This window comes from Silene latifolia, chromosome 1 (assembly GCF_048544455.1).
Source record: "Silene latifolia isolate original U9 population chromosome 1, ASM4854445v1, whole genome shotgun sequence".
Taxonomy (NCBI): domain Eukaryota; kingdom Viridiplantae; phylum Streptophyta; class Magnoliopsida; order Caryophyllales; family Caryophyllaceae; genus Silene; species Silene latifolia.
This window is the reverse complement of record NC_133526.1, coordinates 73,997,021-74,017,744: the sequence shown is the minus strand read 5'-3', so window position 1 is coordinate 74,017,744 and position 20,724 is coordinate 73,997,021. Positions and strand designations below refer to the sequence as shown.

Below are 20,724 nucleotides of genomic sequence, written 5' to 3'. Positions count from 1 at the left end.
TCAGGTGCCGATCTCAGCACCTAATATATTCAGAGAGCCAATAGCATCAACCAAAGTAGCTATATAAAAAGGGTATATAAGAATTAATACTGCTGCACATAAGCAATGGCCAGATGAGATTATCTTACAGGGGATAGATGGATTGAATCTGCACATCAGCATGAAACAATTTACACTCTTTAGAAAAGATCTGTGCTTGCCTCTCTGCAATTGAATCAATTAATTGTATGTCCTTTGTCACCCGATCGTCTACACAGCAAAATAAGATAAGCACTATTACAAAAAACGCCAAGGAAACCGGTTTATAACCGGTCTCTAGCTCATAGGTGTCTTAGCCTAAGACACCGGTTATTTAAACCGGTTTCTTTGGTATTACCAAAGACTCCAAAGCACAGACATACAAGCACTGAAGCACATAAGTTCTTGCACGATGGCATTTAAACAGCTTCCTAGTATTTGAACATCTTGACAAACCTCTCAAATGTTCAAACAACAGTAAATGAACTATAAAGTATAAAGTAAATCAATAAAGAAGTAACAGACCTTAAAGCCTGGAATAAATCACCCTTCGCAAATCTGAAGCCATCAACTGGTCCTTGTCTAGTGAGTTGAACATCATGTACAAGGGCTAGTATGTCAACCTGAACAAAATTCAGCAAGTTCAATAAGTAATAACTAAATCCATGTGCAAATTGCAATGCTGCCTATTAAGCGTGTGACTATACAACGAAGCAAGAACAACTGAGTAAGTCGTGAGAGTATCACCTCGTCAAATGGGGGCATTTCAAGAAGAGGCTCTTGTAGTGTAGCTGGAGGATCTTTGTCATCAAGAAGTAGCCTCTAAGTAAGATGTGAGATGGGTGAAGAGACTCCTTGACGAAGACAGAATTCCTAATGTATACTAGTTTTCCAACAGAACAAAAGCACCATAAACAAATCCATCGGAAAACTACTGAGTAAGATCAAGAGGGAAAAAATAAAAAAAAAAGGAGGGTAATACTTAATTAAGAATACTTAATTAAGTATCTTAGGGATTCACAACCAGAACAAAAGGATAAGCAAATACAATTTGTTAGGGGTCATTTTTTGTTCCCAGCAACTCCTAAGATAGTCTCAAATATCAACTTACACAGAAGTAGCAAAATAATAGTGCAATTCTAATATTTAAAACACCCACTTTCCCTTGTCCAAATAGGCAACTCCCCAACAATCATAGATGGCCAAATTTATAGAGCTTCCATATCCAAATGGAGTTCAGAGTATTTCAGCTGAATTCGGTTAGTCTCGCATTACATTAGTATAAAACCATCTTTCAAGAGACTAATTGTTTGCCTAAATATAGAATGATCAGTAAGAAGGTAACAAGGTAAGTAAAAGAAGGTAAGTACCTACTTTATGGTGTGCTGGTGTTAAACAGATCCTGGAGGGTTGCCTACTCTCGTGCCTGGAATCATACTTATATCATCATTATATGGAACTATGGAAGATCCTGAGCGGCCACTGAATCACTGCAGTTTTGACAAGAGAAAAGAACACCATATTAGAGAGATGGAGCTTGAAGCCCAATTTAGGACAACCACAAAAACAGAACCTTAAACTAACTTGGCTTGGGGTCGACCACAGAAATGCAATTGGCTAAAATGTTGGACTTGGCATAATTTCTGACATAGTCGTACTTCAAAATCATGCTCTTATAACTTAAGCCATAAAACCAAGATTTAGATTCACTTTTTATGAGCTACCACCTCTCCACCATCATGGGATCACATTCGAAGGCGATTGCATCCAATGTAACAAAAACTCTCCCTCCTCTCCACCCCTAACCCGGCCTGTTTGACACCCATACTCAAATATATGTAAAGACAACACCACACCCAACAATCCCGCATCACAATCACACTAGAACAATGAATGAGTCCTATTATATATTCTAAAGTCTTCACGCAATGTGAAGCAAAGAAATCAAAGGGAAATTAAGCAGTATGAAGTAGTTATAATATGGCAAAACTCTGTAACTTCAATCAAAAGTGTTCTTAACCAAGTGATGAGGAACCCTTACAGTAAAAAACAGGAAGTGAGTAATCAAATTGTAAACTCGAGACACATAACATCACAGAACTTACAAACATAATTGAAAGAAAGAAAAATCATGAACCAACAATGTCGAGATTGATCTCATTTCAAAAGATGGGACTACAAGCAATTAAACACTGTCTGATAGTATTCAATTCTACCATACTACATCAAAAGACTTAATACTAAAACATTACCCCAATTAATTTATTAAAAGGGCCTAAATACAATGCCCTTGCCAACTGGTTTTTGCAAATAATAGAGAAGACAGAAAAACTTCATAAATTGAAAATGGGCTGTACTTACTTTGAGCATGAAATTACCGACGATTGATACCATAAATTCCCTCAATAATCGCCCCATTTTCGTATATACCGAACCCTAATTCCGTGCAATTGAATTATCGACGACTGATTAGGATAATTGATTTGGGGATTTTACTCGTACTCGAGCCAAGAGCAAATGAAGAAGGAGGTCTGTCGGTGGCGAGGCCAAAGAAGATCGTGATTGGTTACAGTGAGTGTGACTTTGATTAGAGAATGGAGATGAAGGTGCGGGGGAGGGAGGGTTTGATACTTTGATCGAGTAAAATTTTTGTACAAGAAGTTTTCTTGTTCTTTTGAGTTTGATTACTTAGGGGTTGAAATAGGACACGTCATTTCAGTAAAATGTTTTGAGTAATTTGAACAAAAAAATGAAATTTTTATGAAGGGTTTATAACTTATGTGATATAAGTGTTGCACAAGTGTTGCGACAAAATGCAACATTTGTATAAAAACGTTGCACTTCGAGTAATACATTGCAACACTTATATTAAAGTGTTGCCCTATGTAAGTAAAAGCAACATTTATAAATTAAGCGTTGCTTAATTAACTGAAAATTGCAACACAAACCGTAAGTGTTGCACACGAAATGTTGCATTAGGTCTATTTTTGTAGTAGTGTTAACATAATTAGTTCAAATCAAACATTTTCCTCTTATACATTTTATTATGCTTTTCAAACATGCAAATCCGACAACGAATATTACTAACATTATAGTAATTATTCCGAGTCATGGAAATCATATTTGCAAATCTTTCATCATAAATACGGTTTTAAACAACCTTTTCAAAAACCAGGAAACGCCCCCTTGGGTCGGCTCATGGCTCGCGCCCTAAGGGACCGCCTGTTTTCACATTTCAAAACCAGGGCAGAGCCCCTTCCATCGCCAATAGGCTCGCGCCTTAACAGGGCTGCCTGGCACTGTTCTGCCTCGTTTTTAGCACTTGTCTAGGACGATCCCGATTACGGTTATTCCGAATACATGACGGATCAGATTGACAAATTTGCGTTTTTACACTTTGTCATTTGACACCCTTTTTCAATAATGGATCGTGTTAAGCATCATAACCCGAATTTGGTAAATGGATGTTTAATTTCCGTTTTCACATGCAAATCAATCTAAATCCAACTTTACATCTTATGCTTGATATTTGGATTAACAAACCGACTTAGAAAGCTCACATGTTAGGTTAAACTTTTGGATGCGCATTCATGCATTTTAACCGTTCTATCAACTTTTGTACTTAAAAAACCACGATCGATCAGTAGAGGCCGCTAACGCGGGCGGGATTGGGTGTCCGATTAAAGGGCTTCCCAATACATACCCTCACCTCTTACTCAGAACCTTTGGATAGGGGATGGCCTTATCAAGGGCGTACGAGAGTCATTTTAGGCATAGAACGCTAAAAGGGGGACGAGTCCTTATCTTTAGTACCTATGTCAAACACCGCTTTTTGCCTTGATTGACCTAGGTATAAAGTGTATTCGAACGGGTTCCAAGCATCCCACAAATGCTTGATGGCGACTCCGAACATCTCTAGTTGTTTCGAGACCTTTACCGAGACGAAACCGACCGATCTAAAGCGATCTGGTCGAAAGCATTTCAACGCCACCGAGCGTGGCTTTCTAGACCGCTGCATGTCCACCATTTGGCTTGGCGTGCAGGTGGCCCGCGACCGCGGACCGGCTTGCGGCCCAATTACGCAGACCGAGACGTGGACCATGTCCACAGTTTGGCGACTCCGCTGGGGAAAACTAGGACACTTGTGTCTTTGTGATCCTTAGAGGTGAAACTCGAACGAGGTCGTGGTTAAAAGTGCATTAATTGATATTACGGTCATAAGTCGGATTCCCTGTCCGGGCCCATAACCTAACCCTTATCGACCAACTGGCTCGTCTCGTCGGCGTGAGTTTTTCTCATCCCCGCGTTTTGAATCCCGATTGAGTCAAGCATACCATTGACGTTATACATTTCTGTTTCGTCAAAGAGCTTTCATCACTTTCGAGCACGAGGCTAGGGCACCCTCCTTACACATTTTGTTTGGATTGGTATCCCTCTCGCAAATCGGGGTTTGATTGCTTGGTGTGTAACCCACCCTTTTAAGCCAAAACCCATGTCAGCATAATGCATAATATAATGAACTGTGAGTGCTTATGTGCTACTTGATCATAAGTCCTTCCGTGTCATTTCAAACTTTCAAAAGCACTTTTTGCGCCGTTATAATGGCCGTTTCAAACCTCGGTCTTTCGCCGACCATTGCACGCCTTCCTAGGCCGTCACAATGACGATTTTCAAACCCGGTTTTTTTATAACCATTTCAACACGCCTTCCTAGACCGTCATAATGACAATTTTCAAATCCGGTTTTTTATAACCATTTCAACACGCCTTTCTAGGCCGTCGTAATGACGATTTTCAAACCCGGTTTTTACAACCGTTTTTATGCACCTTTTTATGCCGTTATAATGGCCATTTCAAAATCCGGTTTTTACAACCGTTTCAAAATACCCTTTTATGTCGTCATAATGGCCATTTCAAACCTCGGTCTCTCGCCAACCGTTGCATTCTCAAATCACCCTTTTACGCCGTCGTAATGACGAATTCTACCCTCGAATTTTCAAAATTCAAAATCAACTTTTAAACAGATACGTTTTTGAAACCATGCAACTTTCCAAATTTCAAATCTCGCTTTCGAAACCAAATTTGCCTTTTCTAAGCCGTCGTAATGACGTTTTCAATTCTCATAATTTTCGATTTGCGTACCGTTTTTCAAAGGTTAAAACAGTTTTCTAACCCATCGTAATGACGAATTCAATCCTCACAATTTCCAATTTCAAATCATTCGAAAACAAACTTAACCGTTTTCAAATTTCAAATCCAACTTCAAATCTTTGAAAACAAATTTAACCGTTTTCAGATTTCAAATTTTAAATATTTGAAAACAAATCTAACCGTTTTCAAATTTCAATTCAAAATCAAATCTTTGAAAACAAATCTAACCGTTTTCAAATTTCATTTCAAAATCAAATATTGAAAACAACTTTAACCGTTTTCAAAATCCAAATTCAAATATTTGAAAAGAAATCTAACCGTTTTCAAATTTCAAATTCAATTTCAAATGTTTGAAAACAAATCTAACCGTTTTGTAATTTCAAATTCAAAATCAAATCTTTGAAAACAAATTTAACCGTTTTCAAATTTCAATCCGATTCCAAATTGTTTGAAAACAAATCTAACCGTTTTCAAATTTTCAACCCAATTTTAAATCCTTTGAAAACAAATTTAACCGTTTTCATGGACATTGTGATGACGATTCCAAATTCTTCAGTTCTCGATTTTCAAATCTGTGATTCGGAATTTCAATAACCGTCTCTGGAAACAGTACATCGTTTTTCGAGCCGAATCAAACTCAAACCGTCTTTTGAAAATAAACTTAAGACAACTCTTCAACTGATCGACTTTCGGAGATCCCTACTCTTCGGAAACCGTCCATAAAACAACAAATGAATCTTTTTTTTTGAAAATTTCTATTTTCGAAAATTTTAGTCCACCTTTCCGATTCAGCCTCGAGTCGATTTTAAGTCAAGTCGTCTAGATAACGTCAAGTCTCCGCCGAAATTAGCACCTACCTTCTGGTCTAGGTCATGTCGCCTAATTGTAAACGACATCCTCAATGGCCTTAGCAGAGTCAAAACCTGACGGGTTTTAAACCCGCATTTCCCCTACATTACGGGTCAAAGGTCAAGCATGTATACATGTCTCGTCCAATGACGTCACGCCATCAACGCACATCGAAACTAAGTCAAGCGTCGTCTGTCTGGGCATCACTATGCCAAAGTTGACACTCGAGTCTAAGTTCAACGTCATGCATCAAGAGTTCAAACACAAGAGGTCATTCACGACCTTTAATGAACTCCTAACCTAGTCACACTGTCGCGTCTTCACGACATAACTGCCTTTTATACATATGTGTCGCACTTGCCTTTGTTTGTGCAATCCCTTACCAAGATAAGTTATAACGCCCATCGTTATGTCAAATAGGAATCCCTTGGGTGCCATCGATCGTCGACAAGGAACTCAAGAAGCTGATCCATCTGCATCCACCATGACTCCCGCTGAAATCAACAACATGGTCCTTCGACTCCTAGCTACCGTGGAAAACTTGAGCGCTCGTCTCTCCCAAGTTGAGGAAAAAATGATAACCGGAAATTCTCTCTCTTCTGATTTCGAGCAAAGGGTTAAGCTCCTTGAAAGCCGACTATTTGCCAACAACAAAAACAACCCTCCAAAAAACCTTATGGGGCACAGTCAGGAACTTTCCTTGGATTGCTCTCATCCCATCCCTCCCGACGATGAGAAAATTCGTGCAATTAATGAAGATGGACTACAAAGTGATGTGCCCATGATCTCCGTCTCCATCAACACCATATTCTCAAAGCTGCGAGTGGCTATCGATGATTTGAACACTCAAGTAGCTAATTTGGGGAAAAAGATTGGTAATGCCGAAAACGAACCTGACTACCAAGGAGAAGACCAACACCCGATTCCCCAACAAACAAATGCTGAAAATGAGGAGTCATCCGATGGTTCCCACATCCATGAACCCACCAACAAAGAACATGAAATTGCCTCGCCAAAATACCCTTCAAAATATTAAGAAACGTCCCCAAAACTTCTCATTGACAACAACCGAATCCTACTTCCGCCTAGGATTGACAAAAACAAAACTCACAAAAACATCCCAAAAAACACCAATGTTGGAATCAGGGGAAAACATCAAAGGGTATTCACAGATCTGGGAATAACATATGGCACCGCTCTGAGGATACTTTCCTCAGAAGGATTACTACAACCTATTGGTCCCACTCCGGATCCAGAACTAGAAAACATGACCCAATTTTGGAATGGCTACGCCTATTGTCGATATCACAGAGGCAAGGGGCATAAAACTGAAATGTGCTACGAGATCAAGCACGCCATACAAGATGGAATTGAGGATGGCAGGTTTTCCACCTTACTCTTAACCAGTCCAGACAAAGAAACTGGGCGGCCTTATAGGAAGTTCGTCGATTTGGGTGATCGAGAAGATGAGTATTCTGCCGATCATTTGGTAAAAAGGAGAAAGGTAGATTCAACGCCATCCTATCAGCAAGGAGATGAGGCTTTAGTTAAACATGTCATTGACTGCCTTCACCCAAATTATGCATCCCGTTTGAAGGGTTGTAACATCAAAAGCATCGAGGACCTATCAACAGAAATTTCTCGCATCGATGAGATCATTAAAGGAGGCTCAACATCTGAGACCCCTCTCAAAAAGCAAGTCTTCCGCATTACGGAAGTAAAATATGTGGAGCCTTCTCCAGAAAGAGCCACACACCCGCAAAGACAATTTTCAGACTTGGGCATGCCTTATGCCATTGCTTTTAGAGTGCTTGTCTCTGAAGGACTAATCCAACCAATTGGCCCCACTCCAGATCTTACACCCAAGAAAAGAGGCCGGTTTTGGGACGGTTCCCAATATTGCCTACTCTATAGGGGTAATGGGCACAACATAGAGATGTGCTGGAAGCTCAAACACATCATCCAAAACATGCTCGATCGTGGCAGGTTGTCTTTATCAACTCTAAATCATTTAATGGAAAAGAGTGGTCCCCATGGATGCCTTACTCCTCAAAAACGGGACAACCTTCTAGGATCTTATCCTTCCGGCGTCCCAAACAACGAGAGTGAAGTGCTCAAGTGGGTCAATGCTCAAGACGGACATTCTGCCGGCCGGATGCTGCAAAGGAGACCTTCGAAGAGGAAACATGATGATTAGGAGTTCGTATCTACGATTGAGTCTGAGTCCGAGTCCGAGTCCTAGGCTTTCTCATATCTATCCTAGTGTCTGTCCTTTTATTCCTAAGTGACAAACTGGGGGCTGTCCCCATAATTCACATGTATTCATCGAGTTTGTGCTAACATCTTATTTATCTAAATAAAAGCACAATTTCCAGCTATCATATATTCTCCTCTTTACCATTTCCCGCTGACAACGAGAATTGATTTGAGAGTTGATTTAAAACAAATTAAAACAACATGTTCCAATTCAACGTGAGTACACTCGAGTGACGTTCCGTACCGAGTAAGCAAAGGACCCGAAACTCCGTGTCAATTCTCTTTACATATTCCATGTCTGGAAATAGAAACCTTTCATTAGCACCCAATTTAGAACGAGCTTCTATCAACGGGATCCTATGACGAACCCAGATAACAAACCAGAACATCTCCCTGTTCATGATCAATGACGGAAGGCAAGCCCATTCCCCACAAAAACATCCCATCACCAAATTTCAACCTCTCACCAACGGGTACATCCCCATCCGCTCCTTTACCTGCCTCGAACGAAGGACGGCAAAGAACCAATGCATCCAAGCCAAAGCTAAATTAAAAAACAAAACCAAAAGGTCGAAAGCCATTCGGCCAATCTCCAAACCAAAGCCAAAGCGAAAGGCCAAAATCAAAGGCCTAAGCCAATAGCCATTCCCTCAAAGCCAAAGCGAAAGGCCAAAATCAAAGGCCCAAGCTAATAGCCATTCACCCAAAGCCAAAGCGAAAGGCCAAAATCAAGGCCCAAGCCAATAACCATTCACCCGAAGCCAAAGCGAAAGGCCAAAATCAAAGGCCCAAGCCAATATCCATTCACCCGAAGCCAAAGCGAAAGGCCAAAATCAAGGCCCAAGCCAATAACCATTCACCCAAAGCCAAAGCGAAAGGCCAAAATCAAAGGCCCAAGCCAATATCCATTCACCCAAAGTCAAAGCGAAAGGCCAAAATCAAAGGCCCAAGACAATATCCATTCGCCCAAAGCCAAAAGTTCAAGGCCAAAGCAAGAACCGAAGCCGAAATCAATTCGCTCAAAGCAAAAAAACCAAAGCCAAAGGCTACTCACCCAACGTCAAGGCTAAGACTCAAGCCAAAATCAAAACAAAACAAGATTGAAACCCTTTTCCCAAAAAGGCCAAAATCCAAAGAAAGCATCCAACACACAAAATCCTGGACAAGTGAGTCCAAAATACCAAGACCAGGACCAACAAGTCCAAAGCCTGGACCAACGAGTCCAACACATCAAATCCCTGACCCACAAGTCCAAAACACCAAACTCTAAAACCTCAACCAAAACTCCTTCACCCCTAAGTCCTTCTACAGGATCACATAGGGGGGAAACCTATCTAGGATCCCGGGGACTCCCCTCAAGATCATAACCCAAACCGCTTCACCCCTAAGTCCTTCTAGAGATCATTGCGGGGAGACCTATCTAGGCTTCGAGGATTCCCCCTCAAGCTCGTAATATCACACCTTAACCTTTAAGGTCCAGACATGGAAATCTGATCCCATGTTATTTACCAACCATTTCGTGCTCAGGCCACATCAAGCCGGAGACCCCATTCCGCACCACACTACAAGCCGTTACCCTCCAGCCTAAACACCACAAAATTCTTGCTCCAGATTTTTATCTGTTAAGCGAACCCATTATTACCAAGCTCCACATTCCCTAATGTTGAAGCCATTGTTCACCACAAACCCCACGGAGTCCTCGAATGCTTTGCTATCGAGAACGAGACATACCTAATCTACCCTTAGAGTCCACATTTTAGTGTGCTCAAATGATAAGGAACATTTTCACAAATTACACCTCTTCGCTTCATGATCAAGAGGTATTTATCTCCAATCAACCTTCGAGTCACCAAACGGAATTTTCCGTTGTGACGCTCAACTCCAGATTTTTATTTGTCAAACAAACCATTATTACCAAGCTCCACATTCCATAATGTAGAAGCCTTTTTCACCCTGACCCAGATACGGAGTCTTCGGATTCTTTGCTACCGAGAACGGGACATACCCAATCTACCCTTAGGGTCCACTTTTTAGTGTGCTCACATGATAAGGAACATTTTTACAAATTACACCTCTTCGATTCATGATCGAGGGGAATTATCTCAAATCAATTTCTCGAGTCACCAAACGGCTTTTACCGTCGTGACCTCCACACTTAAAGGTCCTAACATCTCTCTTAGGCACACAAACACATTCAGAACTACGATCTGGTTTGATTTCACTTCACGTGAATACGTAGGCAGTCCTTCATGGACACAACCATACACCTCAAAATCACTTCAAGGTCCTAAAATCTCGCTTAGGCACACATTCAGAACTACGATCTGGTTTGATTTCGCAAACACGCGAATACGTAGGCAGTCCTATTACAAGGGCACAACCACACCCCCACACACATTCAATTTTCAAACCTTCAATTTGCAACCCATTGCACACACACAGCTCAGAACAACGATCTAGTTTGATTTCGCACACACGCGAATACGTAGGCAGTCCCCCAACAAGGACACAACCGCACACCCATTTCAATCTCAACCATCACCATCAATCTTCAAAAGCCGCCCACCCAGCCGCAAAAATTAATCTTATACCTCTTTACTGGGGGCTTCTTCCTTAAGACGTCGCCCATTCCTTGTTCTCAAGTTCCCACCTTCTCACTCTGGGGGTTCTCTTTCAAGACGCCACCCATCCTTTATCCTCAAACATCTTTTGAGTCTCAACTACAGTCCAAAATAAAACCGCCCATAGCCTAGGGCTCGGTTTGGACGATGACAAGGTCTTGGTTCCGCTTTCCGAATCATCATGCCTCAAGGAGGGATCTCAAACAAGCAAACAGAGGCAAAGGTGTCTGGCGAAGATAATCAATTCTTATTCCCCAGCCGAGTGGATCTTCTACTCCGATGATCTGATGCGCATTGACACCATTTCTTGGCTAGGAGTTGCACTTACATGTGCAAAGTCTGTCAGAGTCACCCTTCGTGTCGTGTCAATACTGAGTTGGCATCACGTTCACGACTGCCCATTTGTCAGTCTGTCAGTATGCGTCTGTGTGAGTCAGTGTCCCAACGGTCACGTGTCTCCAATCTATCAAATCACGGATCTACGAGTAACAAGACTCGCCTTTAAGCTTCACAACATTCAAAACTCATATCTCCTCTCACGCGAGATATTACGTGCTAATTGCTTACATGCTTATGTGATCATATGCTTATATTCTTACATGATAGTTGCTTATATGCTAACTGCTCACATGCTCACATGCTTACATGCTTATGTGCTTATATGCTTGCATTCAACGTACTTGTCTACGCAACTGCGGATTTGTGTGGTCACTAACCATGCAGATAATTTTGAGAAGACAAACTCACTCCAATTAAGTACTGGGTTCTTCCCAACAAACGGCGACCCATCAAGTCCAAGGGCTTTAACCCCGTCGATTACATGGCATACGCTACCTCCCAGCGAGCAGCAACTCATATCCCCGGCGAGTCCTGAGAAGTTTCTAACTCCCCAGCGAGGGCCGATTTTCAAATGGATGTCACACATGCTATTTCCCACAGTCGATCTTTCGACCACCATGGCTGGCGAGCCTTTGTCCGCAAACAAGATACAACTCAAGGACGTATCCCGAAGATGCCTCGGGTACGACTCCTTTTCACAAGCTGGCGAGCCTTTATCCGCAAACAAGATACAACTCAAGGACGTATCCCGAAGATGCCTCAGGTACGACTCCTTTTCACAAGCTGGCGAGCCTTTGTCCGCAAACAAGGTACAACTCAAGGACGTATCCCGAAGGTGCCTCGGGTACGACTCCTTATCACAGCTGGTGAGCCTTTGCACACACACGAGATACGACTCAAGGACATATCCCAAAGATGCCTCAGGTATGACTCCTTTCTATGGCTGGCGAGCCTCAAAACGCACCACTTTGAACACCGGCTGGCGAGCATTTGCGCGCAAATGATTGAAGGACGTATCCCGAAGATGCCTCAGGTATGATTCCTTCTTATGGCTGGCGAGCCTTTATACGTAGTCTAATGGACTTTAAACGACCCGAATCGGAATTCGACAGACTCTAAAATGTTCCCGACGGCAAGTCCTTGACTCGAATCCACGAGTCGCCTCGACGTCGCCCTTTCCGACGGCAGGTCCTTGGCTCAAACCTTTTTGAGTCGCCTCGACGTCGCAATGGTCTTCAGGTTTTAATCTTAGATTGACCTGGAGATCATACTTTGACTTTCGCCCTGTCCAAGCCTTAGTCAAAGTGGGGGCTCTGTAGATACCCAGTATCGGCATCTTCCAAAAACCACCCGATGATGATCGGACTATAACGTGTTTTTGATATGCGTGCGTGGATTAGCTATACATGAGACGATTTAATGCACTACTCGGATATGAAAAATGATTTCGAAAAGTTTTCTAACTTCATTTGCATTAAAATAACACTATTTAGAGTTAAAATCGTCTTCGTACCCAAAACCGACTCAGAAACCCGCAACTCGAGTCAACCCAAATCTCGAATGCCAAAAATAATGCCATGAATGTTTTTATCATGTCATTTCCATTAAAATAACTCTATTTAGAGTTAAAACCGTTTTCGGACCCAAAACCGACTCGGAAACCCGCAACTCGAGTCAACCTGAGTCAACCCGAGTCAACCCAAATATCGAATGTCAAAAATAATGCCATGAATGTCTTCATCATGTCATTTCCATTAAAATGACCCTATTTAGAGTCTAAACCGACACCGAGCCAAAAACCGACTCGAAATTCAAATCCCGACTCACACGGGTCAAACCTGAGTCAAAGACACAAAATACCTACCCCAAATATCACCCAAGAGGAAGCTTACACGGCTAAGCACACCTCAAAGACCACAAATCACAACCAACAAAACATTGGTTAGAACAAATGCAAAATCCAAATTTGTGAAAGGGACAGTACACCCCATTGAGTCACAGGGTACCCCGCGCCTAAAGCAGGTGTATGCTTAGCCTCTAAGCAAACACAACCGACCTACCATCCCACATTTCTCTATAAATACCCACCATCACACACCATAATCTTGACGCGAGAGTCCGCCCCCTCACATCTCCCTTAAACTTCTATACTCGACTTCCTAAGTCACAAAATCAACACGTGTTTACGACCTACCGATCGTAAACACAAGCCTTACACATATTGTTTGGTACCGTCGCCGTGCATTCGACCGACCCATTCGACCAACTCAACTCATTAATCAACATGTTTTAATTAACATATTTTCAACTCATTTTCAAAACCAAATCCTTTTTTAAGCCACTCTTTTAAACTTCTTTGATCGCGATTAGTCACAACGAGAAAACCGTCTCTAAAGTCGTTTATTTCGCAAACATCAATACACGTAAGTTTGAGGGTGTAAACAACTCACTTTATTTCATGTCTTTACTGTTTTTATGAGTCTATAAGCATGAACCATGCATAACACGATTCAAATATAGGTTAGACGAGCCAAAACCGAGTTTTGGCCTGAGACAGAAGCTCCTTGCTATGCAAGGGAGCTCGCGCCTCTTGTGGGTCTCAGGTCAGACTCATTCGTGTTTGAGTTCGTCTTTCCTTCAACACTTTCTTTTATTCTTACTTCTTTCCTTTTACGGTTTTTACCGTTTCAAATGTTTTAATTCATTTTTATGATAAACATATTTTGACCATTACAAATATCATCCTTGGTTCTTTATACCATGACGGTTTATTCCGTGACTCGATGATATTATTGGTTAATTACAGTTTAATGGGATTTTAACACCCTTTTATTTTATTTACCAATTTTCTCATTTCTTTACATTTGTAAACATATTAGTCATAATTCATAATCATCCTTGGTTCTTTATACCATGTCGGTTTAATCCGAGTACGATGACAAACTTGACTAACTACAAATAATTGAACTTAACATAATTAGTTCAAATCAAACATTTTCTATTTATATATTTTATTATGCTTTTCAAACATGCAAATCCGACAACGAATATTACTAACATAATAGTAATTATTCCGAGTCATGGAAATCATATTTGCAAATACGGTTTTAAACAACCTTTTCAAAAACCAGGAGACGCCCCCTTGGGTCGGCTCATGGCTCGCGCCCTAAGGGACCGCTTGTTTTCACATTTCAAAACCAGGGCAGAGCCCCTTCCATCGCCAATAGGCTCGCGCCTTAACAGGGCTGCCTGGCACTGTTCTGCCTCGTTTTTAGCACTTGTCTAGGACGATCCCGATTACGGTTAATCCGAATACAAGACGGATCAGATTGACAAATTTGCGTTTTTAGAGTTTGTCATTTGACACCCTTTTTCAATAATGGATCGTGTTAAGCATCATAACCCGAATTTGGTAAATGGATGTTTAATTTCCGTTTTCACATGCAAATCAATCTAAATCCAACTTGACATCTTATTCTTAATATTTGGATTAACAAACCGACTTAGAAAGCTCACATGTTAGGTTAAACTTTTGGATGCGCATTCATGCATTTTAACCGTTCTATCAACTTTTGCACTTAAACAACCACGATCGATCAGTAGAGGCCGCTAACGTGGGCGGGATTGGGTGTCCGATTAAAGGGCTTCCCAATACGTACCCTCACCCCTTACTCAGAACCTTTGGATAGTGGATGGCCTTATCCAGGGCGTACGAGAGTCATTTTAGGCATAGAACGCTAAAAGGGCGACGAGTCCTTATCTTTAGTACCTATGTCAAACACCGCTTTTTGCCTTGATTGACCTAGGTATAAAGTGGATTCGAACGGGTTCCAAGCATCCCAAAAATGCTTGGTGGCGACTCCGAACATCTCTAATCGTACAATTAAAATCACCACATCCAATATCCACAACAACCACCCACTCAATACCCACTTTATAATGAATTTTAATTGCCACAATACAACCACTTTCACACCCACCCACAAAAAAAAAATGAACCCATTAAAAATGTGATTCTCCAAATGATGGGAGATCAACAAAACTTCTTCAAACAAATGATATAGGAGAGCCAAAAGAGGGACAATGTTCTTCAAGGCATTGTTATCCAAGGTGAGGAATTGGAGATTCAAATTGCCCAAATGAAAGAATCCCAAGAAACCACTCATTGCCATTCTTTAAAAATTGATCATGAATATGAATTTGAAGTAGTAACCTTTGATATGGAAGAAGAGAAGTGGGAAGAGCCAATTACTTTGAGCTCTTGTGTATATGAAAGCGTTGTATTCAACGAAGAAGACATGAGGTTGAGTAAGCCAAATACTCTTCGCCTTTGTGAGTATGAGGGTGTGTCTTTTGATGTGAACATTGAGATGTTGGAAAAAGAATTTAATGGAGCCCCCATCTATGATTCTTATGAAGATAGCTATGATGATAAAATCGTGTTTTGCAAGAACTCATGGGGTAAGGAAGCGGAAGTTTGTGAGGCTGCTCTACTTGAGGAGCCCATCCTTGAGAAATTTGAGATATCTTATCATGAAGAAGAAGAATTCCCTTCCCTATTGCCTATGAAGACTAATTTACACCCACTATGGAACCTATGATTGTTGACGACGACATGGTGGGTCTCCTTCAAAAGGTCAAGACATCATACAAAGGGTACTTACTTGGTGGAAAAGATCAAAAAGAAACTTGCACATGAAGCTACTTGTGGAAATTTGGCACCCACAATGTTAACTTCTAAAGAACTCAATCATCAAGGTCATGACAATTCTCCTTCTACTTTGGAAGGATTGAATAATAAAAATGCTATCATCATCACCGAAATTGAAAAAAAGGTGGTAAGTGGAAGTCTCCGAACAACCGCGAACCATACTTCATGCCTTATGTTGACAAGAATCATGGGCTAGTTGGTTTGAAGCATCGTAAATATTCAAGTGCTAAGAAGAAGAAGAAAACAAGAATGAATGACAAATTTATTTGGCCAAGCTTCATCTTGAAGTTAAGCAAACCATACTTATGCTTATTTGGAGCTTGTTCACAAGCCTTTGATCTCCTCCTAAGAGCCTTGAGCTCTATGGACAAAGAATTTCTACAATTTGAACTAGTTTGGTGGAGTCCTATCTCAAACCACCATTTGTAACATATTTCTCGAACCTTTGCCTTGTATAATATTGTACATTTCCGCACTTTTATTTACAATTTCTTGCATAAGAGTAGTGAGAGAGAGTTTTCTTACATTTTTATTGAGCACAATTTCAGAAAAAGATAAGGAGGAATAAGAAAAGGGTGCAAGGGTATGATCTTGGAAAGAAAAGAATGAAAAGTATGAAAAACAGCGCGGGACGCTTGTCCTGAGGGCAGGACGCTCGTCCTCAGCCTCCTTATGGGTACTGTTTGGCGCTGACTTTATGTGATACCCCAAATAAAATTATATTATTTAATAGATTTGAGAAAATTCTTTATTTGAAAAGGAGAAGAATTTTTATTAAGTAAAGTCGAAAAAGGTACACAAATGAAATGAATCCATCCTAGAGGGAGATATTGACCTAATAAGTAAGTATATTATCGTTAAGTATATTAAGTTAATATAATGAGTAAGTATATTATCGTTATAATTACTCAACTGATATTATAATGTACGTGAATTATTGTTTATGTGATAAAGTTATGTTATACTTGTATATTTTACGTAATGTGGTTTACGTGAGATATGACTGTGGTACTGTTTGAGTTAATAATTGACGTTATAATGCTCACATGATAATGTTAACGTTAGAATACCATTGCTAAGATGTACATTTGGCCAATGTATCATCCGGGACATTATTATTGGAAGGGACCGGACCACATTATTATTTTATCCCGTGTACATGGATGTGAGCTCTGAAGTGGGCTCGGCAATTGGCTTCGCCCCGTTATATCCGGATAAAAAGAAAGAAAATGAAAAAAAGAAAAAGAAGAAAGAGAAAAGGAGAAAAAGATGAAAAGATTGTTATCCTGTGTACACGGAGGAGGGCATATCCTAAGGGAGTCTCGGCTCCGTAATGTGGCCCTGTTCAATAATAATGACCCGAATTATATTAATTTGAGTTGGAGTTTATGGGAAATATACTCAACCTGTGGTTGGTTGACCCTTTATTTTATTAACCTTTTTCAGGTACACGAAACAGGGAAGGGCATGAGTGAGGTTGACGCAAGAAAATAGAATGAGAATAATGTATCATAATAATATAATTCTTATCAATAAGACTGGTTACTAGTTATTTGGTTGTACTAAAGAATAATGTAAGCCTTGTATTTCTCTGTATGGGGAAATACGGCGGTAACGCTCTGTAATTTCCGCCTGCTATTAATAAAATATACCATTTTGTACTCCTGTTGTTTACGGGGCGTTACAAAAGTGGTATCAAAGCTTAGGCTAAAGAATGAAAAAAAATCTGGTCAATAAAACATAAAATTGAGAGAGAGATGGGTAGACGTCCTAGGATTAACGGGCAGCTTATAGGATTTATCTTGTTTAGTTGCTTGTTAACTTACGTGATTGTCTTATTTGACTTACTGATATTGTTTATGTGTCCTTTTAGTATTTATCATCAATGCACTATTTGATACGATCCATGGGGACATATCATTCTATATATGCGCACACTTTTAAGATCATAACTTCCATAAAAAAAAAGAATAAAGAACTACTAGGCTCAATCTTACTGTCATGTCACAAGGTTAGAGATATTAGAGGATGCGTGAGAAACATAATCTAATTCCATAAATGCAGAGCGAAATAGAGATACTATACTTTAGTCATTTAGACTCCCGAACCATGAAAAGTACAATATTATAGAGGCATAATAATTTTTTTTAATGCCCAATATTGATGGATATAGTCCAAAGTAGAGTGCACTAGATTCACTTAACGACAACGACGTAGCAAATGTCGATATTTTTCAATAAAGGAATGGTGAAATATTATGTCCGAGCGAGTTCGAGAAGATGATGGTTTTTGGTAATTTATATTAACTAAGAAGGTGTGATATATGTAGGATATAGATAAACTGAGTTAAGTGACTGTCACGATTTTCGAAATCCTGACTTGTAAAGGAAAAGAAAAGAGTTTGTCGTATTTTTTATGGAAGAAGAAGGTTATGCTTAACTTTGTGGAGGAATGGAGGCGGGAGTTAGTAGTATAGCAATGAATTGAATAAGGCGATTTTTATATGATAGGAAAAGAGAGAGAACAAGAAAAGGAATCGAGTACGATGAAGTCAATGTAAGTACATTTATGGAGTTCGAATTTTAGAAGCATTTATATGGTAGACACAAGGAGGGAGAATTTTAAAGTTTGGATCAGAAATATTATGGTTTCAATCCTATATATTGAGGATGTTAGGAAATAAAAGTATTTGCAGGTTTGAAGATATAAAGTTTTAGGGGTTTGTAAATGTTAAGTGAATCATTATTTTAGTTATGGAGAATGTTGGATTAATGTCTTTGGAGGTCATTAGTGAGCGCCACAAAGTCTTATTAGAGTTTTTAAGATATTGTGTATTGAGGACTTCTATGATATTATTAAGGGATTTATGGCTAATAGAGTTGTACTTAAGTCGTTTGGATTATGCTAATGAGATTGACATTGGATTACTTAGAGGTAAAAGAAAAGGATAAAAATATTTTCATGTTTTAATTTGTATTTTGAGAATGACTGAGATTTTGGGGATTGAAATTTGGGAGTTGTTGGTTGTTGATAATAATTAGGTAATATGCCGGTGATGGTGAAATTTGAATTATAAAGTTTTGCTTCAAAGAAAGTATTACATTAGTGAATGCACATTTTATTAAGTTATTTGCGATTAAGATAATAATATTATGATATCAAGTGATTACATTATTCCATGGATTATAGAATAGTAGGCCCGATTAAGTATGAGGGGCTTGTGGTGTTATAAACATTATTAATGTGAGTTACTAAGGAATTGTGAATTAATGGAATATTTAGGATTAGAGCTATAATGTTTTAATTGGGGAACATTTGAATATTTCATGAAGCTCAAGTTGAAAGAGCCCAGTTGAGTTGAGATGGTCATTTACCGTTTTAAAGTATCGATGTTGAAACAGTATTAGCATAAGACAATATCTTAATATTTTGTAGTTGAGATGTCAACTTGGGAATGAAGCGTAAGTGGTCCGAGAATCTCATTTCGTTTAAGAAATCTGAGGTTCGATTTCTAATAAAAGCAAAAAAAAAAAAAAAAAAAGGTACCCAATTTTTATCTTTTTAAACATGATTAACAAGTGTAGTTTATTTAACAAGTTGTTCAGACGATAATAAAACTTCTAAGAATATACAAATCACTAGATTAGTAACATGATTAATAATATCAAGAGAGGATTACAAGCAATAATTATTTATTTCGTAATATAAACTATAATTATTGCAAATACCGCTATTGATACACATATTAGTATCATTAGCAAGCTAATGAGTGTCTTCACTTCGTTAAGAGACTTTGTAACGGAATTATAAACCTCATCGGAGGAGATATCGGGTGATTTATTGGATGAATTACCGGATGATTTATCCATAATTTAGAGAGAATATGTTTTTTTATGAGATTATAGATAAGAAGTAAATGAAGTGAGTGGATAAAATGGTTAATTTTTGTGGTTTTTATAGAAAAAAAAATTATTTTTAAAAAAAGTTTCGGTGGGTACTGTACTACTGTAGCGTCAGTAGGTACTGTTGCGTCAGTGAACAATAAGTGTCGGTGGAACCGCAAATAAGTAGACACTCTATTTATACAGTCAATAAAATAATTTATATAGAGTGATAATGTATAAAGGAAAAGGGAGAGGAAATTGGTTTGAACATAATATTCAGTGCTCCTATTCCTAGGCATAAAAGCTAAGCTATACAGTGAGGCTTCTACACAGAAGTACGTTGTGTCTTGGACAAATTAGGAAATGCTATTGGATTTTCATCTAGATAAAAGAGAAATAGAGGTTTGCATGCGATGAGGTAAAATAGTCGAAGTTTCTCATAGATTGTAATATTAGGAATTCAATATCCCCTTTGTAAGACATATGTAGTAGTAGAGCCACTTAGTGGTAAATGCTTTGTTATTTGCCTACCCATAGTTGGACAATTCGGGATTCAAAATGACGATAAAAGAAATTAGATCTGGTTAACTAGTATTGCATATTTTGAAGATTTAAAAAAAGATATGAGAATAGAAAAATTGCATGGTTTGATTTATTACGATGACGGGTATTATGATTGTGAGAGCAATGCGTGTACCTAGTAGTGGAAATTTTGAAAGAAGGAGAAAATAATACACATGTACCCTATATTAGTACACTTTTGGGGGAGTTAGATGTATACAAACATTTAACATATGTGATGAGGTCATAGGAAAGTACAAGAAGCTAGAATTCATTGCGAAATGTCTAACGAGTTAGCATGTGAAAATGAACCTTAAAGGCCAGGAGAAAGTTTA

General features: G+C 39.4%; 1 long non-coding RNA gene across 2 annotated transcripts; it reads right to left on the bottom strand.

The window, feature by feature from the left end:
• Positions 1–556: 556 nt before the first annotated feature.
• Positions 557–2,499, bottom strand: LOC141593161 (uncharacterized). Of its 2 annotated transcripts, none has more exons than XR_012521288.1 (3): positions 2,380–2,499; positions 1,389–1,508; positions 557–901 (listed from the first exon to the last, which is right to left on the bottom strand). It is a non-coding gene; the product is annotated as an uncharacterized LOC141593161 (long non-coding RNA). The 2 variants fall into 2 exon arrangements; XR_012521334.1 differs by having other exon boundaries at positions 1,393–1,508.
• Between the last annotated feature and the right edge of the window lie 18,225 nt (positions 2,500–20,724).